At 51.8% G+C, this 15,122-nt stretch overlaps 1 protein-coding gene across 21 annotated transcripts in view; it reads left to right on the forward strand.

Moving 5' to 3' along the window:
* Positions 1–570: 570 nt before the first annotated feature.
* The window catches only part of Gtf2i (general transcription factor II I), a 75,334-nt gene continuing 60,782 nt past the window's right edge, over positions 571–15,122 (forward strand). For 7 of the 21 annotated variants that reach the window (XM_063271408.1, XM_017598362.3, XM_017598360.3 and 4 more), the window contains exon 1: positions 2,231–2,282. The gene's annotated coding sequence lies outside the window, so the exon portion shown is untranslated. The other 14 variants (XM_006249170.5, XM_063271418.1, XM_063271419.1 and 11 more) reach the window with 9 other exon arrangements.

The following is a 15,122-nucleotide window of genomic DNA, read 5'->3' on the forward strand; positions in this document are numbered from 1 at the left end:
ACCCGAATTCAAAGGCAGGGTTTTGGAACTACATCAAAAGAGTGGCTTGCACGGAAAGTTTTCCAGCAAGCGACAAAGAGGCTGGGAGGCTGGAAAAAGCCTTGTGTCCGCCACCTACCGAGAAGCAACGTGTGTCGGGGGAGGGGGGGGAGGGCGCCCGAATATTCGGCCGACAGAGGGGGTGGGCAGGAAAAAAAAGGGAAAAAACAAACAAACACCACAAACTCACTCAATTTAGTGCTTTGCATTAACATCTAAGTTCTTCAGACACGGGCTTTTTTAGCTTTTGCATTAGCTTAGATGAACAGTTAGTCGATTCTCTCGAAAGTCGTGGATCTTATTAGTTGAGAAAAATAAATACAATGGACGGAGGGGCTTTAAATTAACTTTCTTTGTAGTTGTGGTAACAATCAGGATTTCCCCAATTTTCCTTCTAAATGTGGAGGTGTGTAAAGACTCGAGAGAGAAGAAATGGAAATCACGAGTTCCCCGCCCCCTCCCATCCGTTGCCTGTCCCAAGTTTGGGCAAGTCCACTCTGGTTGCTTCTATAGCCAGCTTTGAAAACATTGAGTTCTTTGTGTCCCGGAGCTGGGGGACTTCCCTCGGCAAAACAGGGTAAGGGCCATCCCCTGGGCTCCCCTGGCCTTTGCAATGTTCCCAACTTTGCAATTTGCAAGGGATGATGGTTAGCAAAGAGTTATTTAAGTGGAGGCTGTGGCCTGCTGGAGAAGGAAGGTGGAGAGGGCACTAAGTTTTAAGTCTCACCCCACTCCCCTCCCCCATCCGGGCGGCCGTGCAGGCCCCAGGTGCAGCCATGTTCTCGCTCCCACCACCCGCGCGCCTCCATTGACAGTCCAAGCCGGAGAGGGCCGGGCGCCGCGGCGCTTCAGCTCGGCCTAGAGGGGGGCGGTGGGGAGAGAATCTGGGTTCATCCCGCAAGGCTATCTGGGAGTTATAGTTCGGGGTACCCACTCATTGCGTAGGTGAGCGCGGGTTTAGAACTACAACTCCCGGTGGGCGGTGCTGCCTGTGCGCACGCGCAGCGGCACCTTTGAGGAACAAAAAAAAAAAAAAAAGCAAAAAAAAAAAAAGGGGGAAAAAGGAGGAGGAGGAGGAGGGTGAGAGAGAAGCTGGGAGAGCAGAGAAAAGGGGGCACCGGCGGCCCCCCCCCGCTTCCCTGCACGCGCTCGCCGCCCGCCTGCCGCGGTTACCCCTGGGCTTCGTCCCTCTGTTTCCCCCCGCGTCTGGCGACCCAGCGAGGAGCGAGGCCCCGCCGGGGGCGGCCATGCGGCGGTGACAGGAGCACGGCCGAGACGCACGAGCCCCCCTCGCCCTCTCACCTCCACCCCGTTCACCAGCTCGCCGAGGCCCCTCCGGCCTATATCCGCTTGCTGTCCGTATCTCCCCCTCCCCGACCCTCCCCGGCTGCACTTCGGGTGAGTTCCCGTAGCCTTAGATTGTCCCCTCCCCTGGAGTGTCCCCTCCGTCGTCCCCTCAGCCTCGGGGTGCCATGGCGAACAGGGGCGTCTTTATTCGACACTCTGCCCCGGTCGGGACCGTGTGCACAGACTCGGGTGTGAGAGTTGGGGTCTCGGCGCGCTGCGAGTGGCAAGGGGACAACTTCGGGGTGAGGAAGCGGACGCGCTGTGACCCCCAAAGTCCACTCCACTTGGGGGCCTTGGCAGCGGACGCGACGCGGCTTTGGGGGATGGGGCGGCTGGTGGTGGGGGGAGACGACAGTTGCACGCGCACACCCGTGGTGCGTGGGGGAGGGCTCGTGGCGTTTTGCGCGTGCGTACATTGTATACAGAAGCGTGTACGGTGGTCCGGGGGACCGGGTTCGGGGGGTGTTTGAGAGGGATGGTCTCGCGCGAGCAGCCCCCGCGCGTGAACGAGCGGACGAGTGAGCGTACCCCGGCGGGGCCGCGCAGCCCTTCTCCCTCGCTCCTGATTGGCTGAGTCGGCTGGCCGGGGGCGCGCGCGCGCGGTGCCACGGCCCCTCCTGAGCCCCGTGGGGTCGCGCTCGGGTTCGGTGTGTGTGCGTTTGTGTGTTATGTGTGTGTCTGGGGCTTGCGGAGCTTAGGGCAGCAGGCCGCACGCGATTGGCCGGCGGGCACAATGGGGGCGGGGCATCGGTGCCTGGTAACTGCGGCGGGGGCCCTGGCAGGGGGGCGGGAGCTACCAGGCTCCGAAGCCTGTGCCCGCCCTGGCGGTCAGGCGCTCCGCCCTGCTCCCAGGTGGAGCCCAGCCGTGGGCTTTGTCCGGAGCTGTTGGCTTGCAGGTCCGGTGGGGACAGGACTTTTTTGGGGGTAGGTGGGGGGGGGAGGAGGAGGAGATGGAAATAAACACAATGACCGGAAGGAAGACTTTAGCCTTGAGGCTATGAAAATAATCAGTCTGGCTCGGGCAAGCACCCGGACGTCGGGGTTAAGAGAAGGAATGGGAAGAAAAAAGTTTGCTCCTGCACCTCCACTTTCTTTTGTCAAGTTTTGCCTTTTTTGGGGGTGCGGGAATTCTCAGTATGTCTCCCCTGGCGCGCTGGAATTCATTAGGTAGAGCAGGCTGATCTGGAATGCACAGAGCTCTCCCTGCTTCTGCCTCGCAGGTGCTGGGATTAAAGGTCAGTGCAACAAAGTCTGGCCCAAGTTTTGCTTAATTGAAAAAAAATAAAACATTTAAGTAGGATACTTTGTACTTCAGGTTGGCATGGAACTCGCTTTGTAGTCGAGGCTTGCCTTGGGCTTCTGATCCTCCCGGTCTGCATCCTTCTAAGTGCTGGGATCACAGGTCTGGCTCACAAATTTTGCCTTAGTACATTCTCTCCTTGCTCCCCACCTCACCTTGTATACATCCTCCTCCCTGCCTTATGGCTTTGTGCTCCTCAGCTGCTGAGAGTGCAGATCTGAGATGGTGCTGGTGGAAGGCCGGCTGATTTGGGAAATAGGAGATGAGGTGCAAGGCTGGGTATCTTTTTGGCTGCTGTGCTGGATGGCTGGCCCAGCCTGCCTGGTTTCTGGGGCAGAGCTAGTTTGTAAATAAGGGGGTACAGGGTAAATAAGGGGGTGTGGGTATGGTACCCATAAGCATCGGGTTGGAGGTGTGGGGTGGTTGTTATTTCCTAGAGCAGGGTTTTTGTTTTTTTTTTGAGTTTGTTGCCTCGGGCTCCTTGTTGCCTGCTTCCTTAGAATCTTGCCTCACACACCCTGGAGGCACAGAAAACTTTCTGTCCACAGTCATTTCTGTAAGGCCTTTCTTTTATGTTACGGGGTCACGGGGTTGTTTCTGTTTTTACTGTTGAAATCTGGAAACCCCGACCCCCTTTTTTTTTTTTTTGGTTCTTTTTTTTCCGGAGCTGGGGACCGAACCCAGGGCCTTGCGCTTCCTAGGCAAGCGCTCTACCACTGAGCTAAATCCCCAACTCCCCCTCCCCCCCCCCCCGCCCCCTTCTAATTGCTTGTTAGCCTTGGGTCATCCTTAAGGCAGGGGTATGCTAAAATCCATATCATTTTGGGGGCAACCCAGGGCCTAGTGCTTGTTAGTTAGATAAGCAGAGTACTACTGAGCAAAGCTCCCAGCTCCCTGAAGACGGTAGGCAGGCACCCCACCATTCAGTGAGCTTCCACCCTTCACCTCCCTTCCCCCTTTACTTTTTGAAATAGTTTCAGTAAGTTGCCCAGGTTGGCCTCTTTGAACTTGGTGATTCCCCTGTCTCAACTGCTTGAACAGTTGAGGGATGATGAACCTCTGGGGAGGGAGTTAGGTTGTGCCTTCGTTCTTTCTGTTGAGGTGGTAGACTCTGGATAGGTCCTTCTCCCGTCTCCAGGCCCTCTGCCAGGTGTCCTCAGTGGAGTGCCATGGCAGCTGTGTTTGAGTGTTTTCAGTGGCAAGTGTGCTCCTTAAACACTTCAGAAAACTCCATTTGTGGACGAGACCAACTCTAGAGAAGTCAGGTATGCACTCTCTGTGGCAGGGACCATGAGGCCTCGTGACTTCATCTGGCAGCCACTGGTTCTGCATCCCACCTCTGCTTCTGTAGTGATTGATGACATCATTCCAGACCCCTCGGTTCTGCTGGTCCGGATTGGTTAGGGCTTGACTATGTCTCTAATTGTGTGTAGCCCAGGCAGGCCTGTAAGTCGTAGTCCTCCTGCCTCAGTGTTCTGAGTGCTTAGATGATATACTACTAAGATGACTTGTCTAAAACACAGGATCCAAACCAAAATAAGTAGGAGTGTTTATTCTAGATGAAATTGGTAGACTGGTTGGGAACCTCCTAAACAGTAAGTCATAATTGCACTCACCTCCAGTTTGAAAAGTGGTTGTGGGTCAAGTGCCAAACTAATTTTAAAATATAAGTGACGCTGATCGTTTTTCCACTTAAATGCATTATTTCAGTTGGGGCACAGTTTCCCCTCCCATTTCTTTCTCCTTCCTCCCTTCGGTTACAGTGCTGGGGCACAGACCCCACCCAGGCAATTCTCATAAGACATTTATTACAGCGTATCTTCTCCCAGGCGTTCTGGAAGAAGCCCTCACACTCCCCTATGGAGTGTAGGGATGGGGTTATAGGCCACAGCGTGACACTTGCCCTGCTGTGACAGACAGAGGCCATCCTGACAGCTTCTTGCTCTCTAGGTTACTTCTCTGCCCTTTGAGGTTTTTCCTCCCATCCGTGGACATTGACCAGTGCAACTCTGCCGGCGATTGCTTTGTTCCTGCAGCCCTTGCCTGTTTCTGCACAACTTACCTGCTTTTTACCACTTGGGCCAGTGAGAAAGTGAGTGTATATAACATAGATCCTTGGAGGGCTTGGAGGGTTTCCTTGACTGTGACCCAGCTAAAAACAATGTAGGCTGGGTGTGGCAGCTCACCCCTTCAACCCCAGCATGTAGGTCAGGAGGCCAGCCTGGTCTGCCTAAGTTTCAGGCAAGCTAAGGCTACATAGTGAGACCTGGTCTCAAAACCAAACCAGAATGGAATGGCTAGTCATGGAGCACTTGGCCGAGGGCCCACGTACGTACAGGAAATGTAGATAGTGCTAGAGTGTCTATCCCAGGGCAGCACTTGACCACAGAGCTGCCTCCCATTATTTAGGCCTTTTTTTTTTTTTTTTTTTTTTTGAGCTGGGGACCGAACCCAGGGCCTTGCGCTTGCTAGGCAAGTGCTCTACCACTGAGCTAAATCCCCAACCCCCATATTTAGGCCTTTTAAAGCTTTGGTTTCCTCAAACTTTGTGTCTTCAAGAGCCAAAACTTCTTCATGGTTTTGGTACTAGGGATTGAAGGAGGGTCTCACCCCATTCCAAGAACTCAACTATGAGCCTTGCCCCAGCCCCCCACCAGTGAGAGTAGTAAGCTGGAGCTCTTCTTGCAGACAGCATCTCACTGTGTAGCCTTGGCTGGCTGGAGCTCACTATGTAGAACAGGCTGGCTTTGCGCTCATTTAGAGATCCAGTGAAAGGCTGGAGTGAATACAGGGTCTCAGTATTAAGACTTTGTTTTTGCAGTGCCTAGGATCTGGACATGCTAAGTGAGGACTCTTCTATAGTGCTGTACTCCAAATGTTAATTTGTAACACTTACAGTTCCATTATTCATATGTCACTTTGTAACACTTGGAATTCCATTATTTCATTTACAGTTTTTGACTAAGGAGAATGGCAACATAAGCTGTTATGGAGGCCAAGCCTTAACTTCCCACATTCCCTGGCCTCCCCAGGGTTTCTCCGTAGCCCTGGCTGCTCTGGCCTCCCATCTATAGACTTTGAACTCAGAAATCTGCCTGCCTCTGTCTCCTGAGTGCTGGGATTAAAGGCATGTGCTACAAGTATCCGATATTTGTTGAAATGTTTTTTTGTTTGTGGGGGGGATTTACGTGGATCTGGGCAAATCTGTTCCTCTAGTAGAAGTACTGGGTAAGCATGTTTTTGCTCCTTTGTGAGGAAGCCCCAGGCAGCTGTTTTCTGAAGTGTTGATCAGGGGCCTCACACATCTGAGGCCTCTGGCTCGCCCACTGAGTATCACTACCAACTCCTTCCCCCAAAATTTACCGTTTCTGTCTTTTGTTGTTGCCACTTTCCTTACTTGAAAACTTATCTGTAGACTGTTCGTACAGACATGGAAAATGAGGTTAGATTCAACCACACACTTAGAAGTGATATTCACAGAGAATGGGGCTGGCTCAGTTGTTAAGGTGCTTGCCAGGCCTAAAGTCGGTTGCTCTTCAGCACCTACGTAGGAAAGTCAGCTGCAGCAGCACCAGTCTGAGATCAGTGGGGACAGCAGCATCCCTGAGGCTGGCTGCATACCCCCGCTTGCTGAGTCCATGAATTCCAGATTCAGTGAGAGACTGTCCCAGAAACAGGAGGAACTATAGCAGATCTCTGGCCTGCACACAGTGACACATTCACCACATGGTCAGAAGGATGCCGTGACTAAGGGATCGCTGTAGCCTCCATATTGACTTATGTATTCATTTAGCAGAGTGCGATCACAGCAAAGAAGTTTTAGCAGTGGCTAAACACTGAAGGCCAGTGTAGGGCTGGAGAGATGGCTTAGCAGTTGCGAGTGTTTGCTGTTTTTCCAGAGGATCCGTTTCTGTTCTCAGCACCCATGTTGGCTCACATCCTTTTTTTTTTTTTTTTTTCGGAGCTAAATCCACTGAGCTAAATCCCCAACCCCTTGGGCTCACATCCTTAACTCTGGCTCTGGGTGTCTGATACCTTCTTCTGGCCTCCTCAGGCTCCGAGTTGCATGCACACACACGGACACATTTGCTCATAAGTAAAAATCTTAAAAGAGGAGAAACTCAGTTATGTCCCTTAAGAAGCTGTATAAGAGCTGGGTGGTGGGAGCCAGAGGCAGGCAGATCTCTGAACTAAAGTATATTCAAAAAGCAAAAGAAATGGGAAGAAACATACCACCATGTGCACTAGTCATAGAAAACTCACAAAGGAAGACTTTGGAAAAAGCTGTGTTGTTTAGCTATAAGAAGAGGCACATTGTGATCAAAGATCAGCTCAGTAGGAAGATCACAACACTTTAAAAATGAGTACATGATGACAGCGTTCCAAAATACACGGGTGCTGGGACCCAAACTCTGATCCTCTGGAAGAGCAGAAAGTGCACTTAAGTGCAGCCCCTACATTTTATTTTATTTTTTGTGGCGCTGGGGATGGCGCCTAGGGCTGTGTGCTAGGCTCTGCCACTGAGCCACTTCTCTGGATCGTAGGCAAAACAAGTCCCTGGCTTGTGATGTTTTTAGAAACTAGGCATTTGGAATGCAGCGAGCCAATCCTCAGGCACATCAGAGCATGCTGTCTTCTTGGTGCTGGCCTAGTTCGTTTTTCTGCTTCTTCAGAAAATAGGTTCTTTTATTTAGTACAGTGGTAATGGAAGCAGCTGGCTGGGAACTGAGCCACTTTTAATTTATTAGGTTTATGTTTGGAGTTTGTTTATAGTATGTAAATAAAGAGACACATATATGTACTTTAAGTATCTGTTGTTACCTCTAGACCTGTTTAGTCTAGTGAGTGGGTCTTTTGTCTAAGGCACTTATTTAAGTACAAGGTACTTAGCCACATTCTCCTAACAGCCTTGTGGGTAAGGGTCGGTAGGAATGGAGGCTAGTGCTTGCCATTCTCTAGGGTACAGACGGATCACCTGGAGGGGGTCTTCAGATGTAGATGACTTTAGTATTTGAAGTGAGGGCAAGGGACACAGTCTAGGTGTGCTGGCAGAGCAGGCTCCTGTTCAAAATTCTGCGCTGTGGAGTTGGGGAGATGGTGAAGTGCTTGTTAATGCAGGCATAGGGCCTGAGGTAGATCATGGAGTGCATATTTAGGAGGTTTGCAGGTGGGAGTTTATAATCCCAGGGCTGGGAAGTGGGGACAGGGGGATTCCTGAGGCTCCCCAACCAGCCGTCCTAACCTGCAAGTTCCAGGCCAGCGACATTGAGCCTCACAAAACAAAGTGGGTCTTTCAGAACGTCCCGGAAGACTGACCGCTGGCTTTGTGGGCAGGGGTGTGTGTGTGTGTGTGTGTGTGTGTGTGTGTGTGATGGGGTCTTCTCCTCTTTGAGCCCTTAGAGCCTCATGAGTAGATTTAAATAGTGTACAGACACTTACTGATAACAAATCATGAGTATATTGTAAACAATTTTTGGTGTTCATATAATTTTACCTTTTATTACGGTGGGACCTGCTGGGTGTAGTGGTGCCTATCTATAATCTTACCCCAGCACTTCTGAAACCCAGGGCAGGTCAGATAGATCTCTGAGTCCAAGGTCAGTTTTGGTCTACATAGTGAGTTCCAGGCCAGCCCTGGCTTTCAAATGAGATTTTTGTCTGGATCCCGTGCCGCACTCACTCTGGTTTTTAAAAAGGGGGGTCTGTGTTTAAGCAGCAGAGCTCATCCCAGGCCTGCAGCATCTTCAGGGCTTGAGTGGGCACGCGGGCCCCTGGATTTCTGAGCCATTCTTGAGAGTTTTATTTTTAAGACAGGTTCTCACTGTAGTCTGGGCTAGAAGTCACGTTGTAGCTGCTCTCGACTCACTGCCACCTCCTGTTTTAGCACCCACAAATTCCACACTGCCTTCCCGCATTCTGGCTTCTGGATTCTATACTCTTTGGATGGAACTTCCCACATAGTTGACGAATTTCTGGTCCTCTGCCTCCACCTCCCAAGAGCTGGTATTACAGACATGGACACTCAGTTTGTGGGGCGGGGGGATCAGACGTCTCTTACATTAGGCAAGCTTTCTGTTGACTAGCCTACATGTACAACCCTTGGCTTTAGAAGAACACTGGAGTCATTTTAGAGGATGCTGTCACCTTGGATTTGTCCATTTCTTGCTCATGGTTTGACCCAGGGGAAGTGTTGAGTGCGGACTTAGTGGTGTGCTCTCACTGAGCTGTGAGGGGTCATGTCTCCTTGGCTGGAGCTGATGCTCTCATTTGGTTAAGGCAGAGGGTCTCTTGTTTCTCTTGGTGAAGGGATATAGTACTTGGGGACAAAAAAGTTTTGGCCTTTTTCCTTTCTTTGCTATTAAGATTCTGCATTATAAAAAAAGGCTCAAATTTTTGAGGGGATTAGAAGAGATCAGTACATAGATTTAAATATTATAGTGTTGTCATAAATCCTTGAAAACGTTTTTGGAGACTATAAATAATGTAGATAGTGAAATTAGGAGAAATGTTTAGAATGGTAAGAGGTTTTAAGAGGTTTTTTACAGAGTGTATAGAGTCTGAAAGGCCTTGGGAAACTGAGGGTGTCTGGTTCGTTGGGTGGACCCGGATCCCTCTTGGAAGAGTTCTGGGCTGGGGTACAGCTTGGTGGCAGAGCACCTACCTGCCTTTCGGGCTTGGCTTCCCGGTGACTCCAAGCCCTGCAAAGCAAGTACAGGTAGCACGATTGTCCAAGACTGTACTTTAACCAAACGCTTTGCTTTTCCTACGTGCTGTGCCACCAAGCCACCCGATACCCTCCCGCCATCGAGCACACCAGACCCCTCCCGCTGTTCTTAGGTTTGCAAGGCAAAGTGGGTTTACTAATTGTATGAGGCAAATCTCAGCCTTTTATAATAAACATCAAGAGTCCAAGATAAACCAGCAACATCAGTAAACTACTTTAAACACACCTAAAAATGTAAGGTCAAAACCACATTTTTAATAATTACTAAGTGAGGGGCTGGGGATTTAGCTCAGTGGTAGAGCGCTTACCTAGGAAGCACAAGGCCCTGGGTTCGGTCCCCAGCTCTGGGAAAAAAAGAACCAAAAAAATAATAATAATAATAATTACTAAGTGAACATGGGTCAAATGGAGTTTGTCTCTAAACTGCTCGGTAAGTGTTGGTTGGCACTGGGGCTGTGGTGAGCAGGTGCCTTTGGGCCAGTGCTGGTAACTGTAGGCAGAACACTGGTGTCTACCACACGCCCTCCCAGTTCCCGGGAGGAAGGCAGGCTTGGCAGCCACTCGTTGCCAGGGTCTTGCATTTCACCACAGGGGAGAGCAGAGTTCACTGCAGCGTGGCTGAACTTGCCTGTATGCATCCTGTTAGAACAAGGGGGATGGCACTTTAGAAGGTGGACTTTTAACCTTGAATACTAACCATTTTGAAATATCTTTTATAAAAATTAAAAGTCTCTTGAAGTTAATGATCCAGTTTCAGTTTTTCCTTAGAATTCAGTGGTGGTTGAAGTTATGCAAGATTTTTGTTGTTATTTCTTTTAGCCTTTTAATTTTGTTGTGAGTTTTAGTGACTTAACCCTGGCTGTTCTGGAACTCACTCTGTAGACCAGACTGGCCTCCAATTCAGAGATCCGCCTGCCTCTGCTTCCCGAGTGCTGGGATTTACACGTGTACCGCCATGGGTCTGAGTGCTTAGCGTTAGTTAAGCCTTGAGCCGACTCTCCACGCTGTTTTTGTTAGGATGATGCCAGCGTGTGGAAGCCTTTAACAGCTCTCTCCCTTGGCTCACTAAAAACCTTCTCTTTTCCTTCTCCGTGCCATCATCTCAACACCAAGGATCAATAAATTGAAGCAAAACTGTAGTCGGGAAAATGACACGGGACTGAGCAGTGGCTGGTTTTGAGGTGCAGCAGAGCAGAACTCTCAGAAAATGGAGGAACCCGACCCCTGCTACTGATCTCCAACAGACACAGAAGCAGCTTTGAGAGATGCCTGGTGTCTGTTTTCAGAGAAGAGAGAAGGCACCTCATGTGCTAGGCAGTAGCCATCTGGGGCTGAGAGCCAGCAACAGCACACTGAAACTCTCAATGCAGAGTTAACAATAGTGGGGAAGTAAAGCGGAGGTAAAGCACTGAGAAGAAATGGGAAGGCAGGTGCAGTCGGCGGGTCCGGCGGGCGGGACACTGCGGCAGGTGTCCCTCCTCACCCTGCTGTAGCCTAGTGTAATTTGAGTTCGCTGCCTGGGAAGAGCCGGGAAGAGCCCTAGGTGGTTTCCAGGATGCTTGGCCTGAGGTAGCAGGATGTGAGCTCTGTAGGCTGGGTGGGGACCCTCTCTGTATCCGCGCTTGCTTAGCTGCCCTGGCCTCTCCCCCGGTCCCCCACTTGGTATCATATAACTTCTGTGTACCTTAGTAATGGCCACACAGTTCAAGAGTGCTGCCTTGGCTGCCAGGGCAGCTTCGAGGGGCCTCTGTGAGAAGGTGAAAGTTTTTAATTGATTCAAACTGAAAGTCTGACTGCAGTAAGAGCAGATCTGTCGTCTGGCGGTGAAGGAGGAGTGGAAATCCACACCGTGTTTGTGGCTCTAAAGAACGCTATGTCATGGCCACCATGTGGGACAGGTGCCCGGTGCAGATGGAGAAGGCACTGAGCTGTGGGTGGAGGGCGTACCCTGGGCCTGGTGTGTCACGGTGGTAGCCAGGCCAGGTGTCTGTCACCCCAGCAAGGGCTGGCTGCACAGGTTCTGCAGCAGGTTGGGACAACAGAACCTGAAAGCTGCCGCGGATGTGGCAGACATTGGCTATGCTTTGTGCACAGTTGGGGAAGTTTGTCAGAGCAAGACTGCCACCGCCTGAGGCCAGTCTTCATTTCCATGACAATGAGTGGGTGTCCTAAGGGTGAGTACACAGGAGAGCATCCCACTTGGCTGTCATCACAGTACCTTATGATGATTGCTGTCCATCTCTCTGATCATAGTTTACAATGAAACTTTGTCCTAGGTGTGTGAACAGGAACAAACCAGGATCTCTAGGGTTTGGCACTGCCCCCAGGGAGGAGGAGGAGGAGGAGGAAGAAGAAGAGGAGGAGGGAGAGGGGAAGGGGGAGGGGGAGGAGGAGGAGGGGGGAGTCCTCTTTAGCCTGGCCTGAGGAGGAGGAGGAGGAGGAGGGAGGAGGAGGAGGGGAGTCCTCCTCTTTAGCCTGGCCTGCCGTTCTATCTCTTTCTCTTGAGAACACTGCTGGCTTTGCCTTGTGAGAACTGTCCAGTTTGCAGTGGACTGCTGCTGATCACAGCTTGTCCTGGGTGATCCTATTGTGGCTAAACACCAAAGTTGGCCCAGGCTAGGCTCCTGAATAATGGGTTGTCTTTGCCTTAGGGTCACAGTAGAAACATTGGCAAGCTTGGTACCTGAGGCTGTTGGATATAATTTGGATGGGAATAGGGTGTGTGTGTGTGTGTGTGTGTGTGTGTGTGTGTGTGTGTGTGTGTCTTTTAATGGTTTTTCAAAACAGGGTTTCTCTGTGTATCTGTGTAACCCTGGAACTCACTGTTCCAAAGTTACATCCAAGACCAAGCTGCCCTGCCCCTGCCCCTGCCCCTGCCCCTGCCCCTGCCCCTGCCCCTGCCCCTGCCCCTGCCCCTGCCCCTGCCCCTGCCCCTGCCCCTGCCCCTGCCCCTGCCCCTGCCCCTGCCCCTGCCCCTGCCCCTGCCCCTGCCCCTGCCCCTGCCCCTGCCCCTGCCCCTGCCCCTGCCCCTGCCCCTGCCCCTGCCCCTGCCCCTGCCCCTGCCCCTGCCCCTGCCCCTGCCCCTGCCCCTGCCCCTGCCCCTGCCCCTGCCCCTGCCCCTGCCCCTGCCCCTGCCCCTGCCCCTGCCCCTGCCCCTGCCCCTGCCCCTGCCCCTGCCCCTGCCCCTGCCCCTGCCCCTGCCCCTGCCCCTGCCCCTGCCCCTGCCCCTGCCCCTGCCCCTGCCCCTGCCCCTGCCCCTGCCCCTGCCCCTGCCCCTGCCCCTGCCCCTGCCCCTGCCCCTGCCCCTGCCCCTGCCCCTGCCCCTGCCCCTGCCCCTGCCCCTGCCCCTGCCCCTGCCCCTGCCCCTGCCCCTGCCCCTGCCCCTGCCCCTGCCCCTGCCCCTGCCCCTGCCCCTGCCCCTGCCCCTGCCCCTGCCCCTGCCCCTGCCCCTGCCCCTGCCCCTGCCCCTGCCCCTGCCCCTGCCCCTGCCCCTGCCCCTGCCCCTGCCCCTGCCCCTGCCCCTGCCCCTGCCCCTGCCCCTGCCCCTGCCTCTCCCTCTGCCCCTGCCCCTGCCTCTGCCTCTGCCTCTGCCTCTGCCTCTGCCTCTGCCTCTCCATCTGCCTCTGCCTCCGGAGTGCTGAAATCAAAGGCATGCATGTTTTGTGTTCTTGAACCTAGCTGTACGTGGAGTTCATGCAAACTTGAGACATTAGTTAATAAAATTGCTTATGTACTTGAGTTGGGAATTTGTAACCTTACAATCTAAAGTCTAATAATTCATACTGTTATCTGGTCAGTAAATATATATACCGTGAGGCTCAGTGGTTAAGAGCACTTGTTCTTCTAGAAGACCCACGTTTCAGCTAACAAAATGTCTAGAGTTCCAGTTCCAGAGTATCTGATGCCCTTTTCTCCTCAGGCTTACAAGCAGGCAAATGTAAAATAATAAATCTAGCTGGCTGTAGTGGTGCATGCCTTTTATCCCAGCACTTGGGAGGCTGAGGCAGGTGGGTCTCTGAGTTCGAGGCTAGCCTGGTCTGCAGAGCTAGTTCCAGGATAGCCTGGACTACATAAAGAGAGCCTGTCTCAAAAACAAAAGAGAATGCGAGGTACATACGCGAAGAATCTGAGGCAGAGTGGGTTAGACATTCTTACTGAAACTTCACAACCGGGACTGCTCTGAAGTTATGAAGTCCATTTGTTTTTTTAACTAAGAAGGTTGGAGAGACGGCTCAGCGGTTAAGAGCACTGACTGCTCTTCCAGAGGTCCTGAGTTCAATTCCCAGCAACCACATGGTGGCTCACAACCATCTGTAATGGGATCCGATGCCCTCTTCTGGTGTGTTTGACAGCTACATTGTACTCATATACATGAAATAAACTTTAAATAAAAAAAACTAAAAACAAAAAAAAACCCAAAAATAAAACCCCCCAAAACCAGAAATTAAGAAATTGTTTCCGTAGAGAGGCTTCACGTGGAAGAGGTGAAGCATAGGAGAATGTACTTGCCATTCTCCAGGACAACAAGCCCAAGGGAAATTAGAATTCCAGTGATAGATGTGGGAATTGCCTACCATGTTCTTGTTTTGAAAGTGTTTTGGGGTAAGAGGTTCAGAAATCAGAACATAGCAAATTTACTGGTGTTTTAGTTTGGGTTTTAAATTGCTGTGAAGAAACATCATGACTAAAGCAGCTCTTAGAAAATGTTCAACTGGCGCTGGCTTACAGTCTCAGAGGTTCAGTCCGTTATCATCATGGCGGGAAGCATGGCAGTGGACAGGCAGACGTGGTGCTGGAGAGGAGCTGAAGGTTCTACATCTTGATCCACAGAGAGCCATGCGAGGCGGAGTTTGAGCACTAGGTGACCTCCAAATCCCGTCTACACAGAGATATTCTTCCTCCGACAAGGCCACGCCTCTTAATAGTGCCCCTCCCCATGGGCCAAACGTTCAAACACATGAATCTGTGGGGGCCATACCTGTTCAAGCCACCACAACTGGTCAGGTCGGAGACCCCTTCAGGGGAGATTAAGCGGGAGAGGGTGATGGAGGAGCCTTGGTTGTGGGTCGTGCAAAGACTTGGTTCGGCTCCAGTGATTCCAGGAGGAAGCTGCTTCATTCCGGCTTCAAATTCCAAATAACTCTAAAAAAGGCAACCCGCACATAGAGATGACAGCTAGATAAACAAATGCATAAACATGGGAGCCCCTGCCAAGACTGGATCCTTGAGTACAGAGACCAGCAAGTATTATTTCAGGTCTGAACGAGCAACACACTTTTAGGGCTAAGAGACCATAAATGTGACAAGGAAGGGATCAGTGGATGGAGGGTAACTTAGAAGAAATGTAGTTCATCACAAAGGTAAAAATGACAAGTGACAAGATGGCAGGTGACTCCAGGGGGAAAAGTGACGTCTACTGTACAGTGAACGTGAACCGGCAGGGCCTCAGACTTACATGGCCTCTGCCTCATTGCCTCTCGAGTGTGTGGTTAAAGGTGTGCATTGCGACTCCAGGCTGAAGCTGAGTCCTTATGGGAGATGGAGGATGGCAGGGTCTGAGGCGCTGAGAGCCCCAGACACACTAGCCCATAGCCGAGATGCCCTGTGAGGAGCGAACACCGAGGGAAAGGACATCCGCACTAGACACGCAGTAAAGCTATAGAAAGCAAAGCACCTTAGGAATGTGCAGAGGTTAGCATGGGGTTATCTCCA

Source organism: Rattus norvegicus, chromosome 12 (genome assembly GCF_036323735.1).
Source record: "Rattus norvegicus strain BN/NHsdMcwi chromosome 12, GRCr8, whole genome shotgun sequence".
NCBI lineage: Eukaryota > Metazoa > Chordata > Mammalia > Rodentia > Muridae > Rattus > Rattus norvegicus.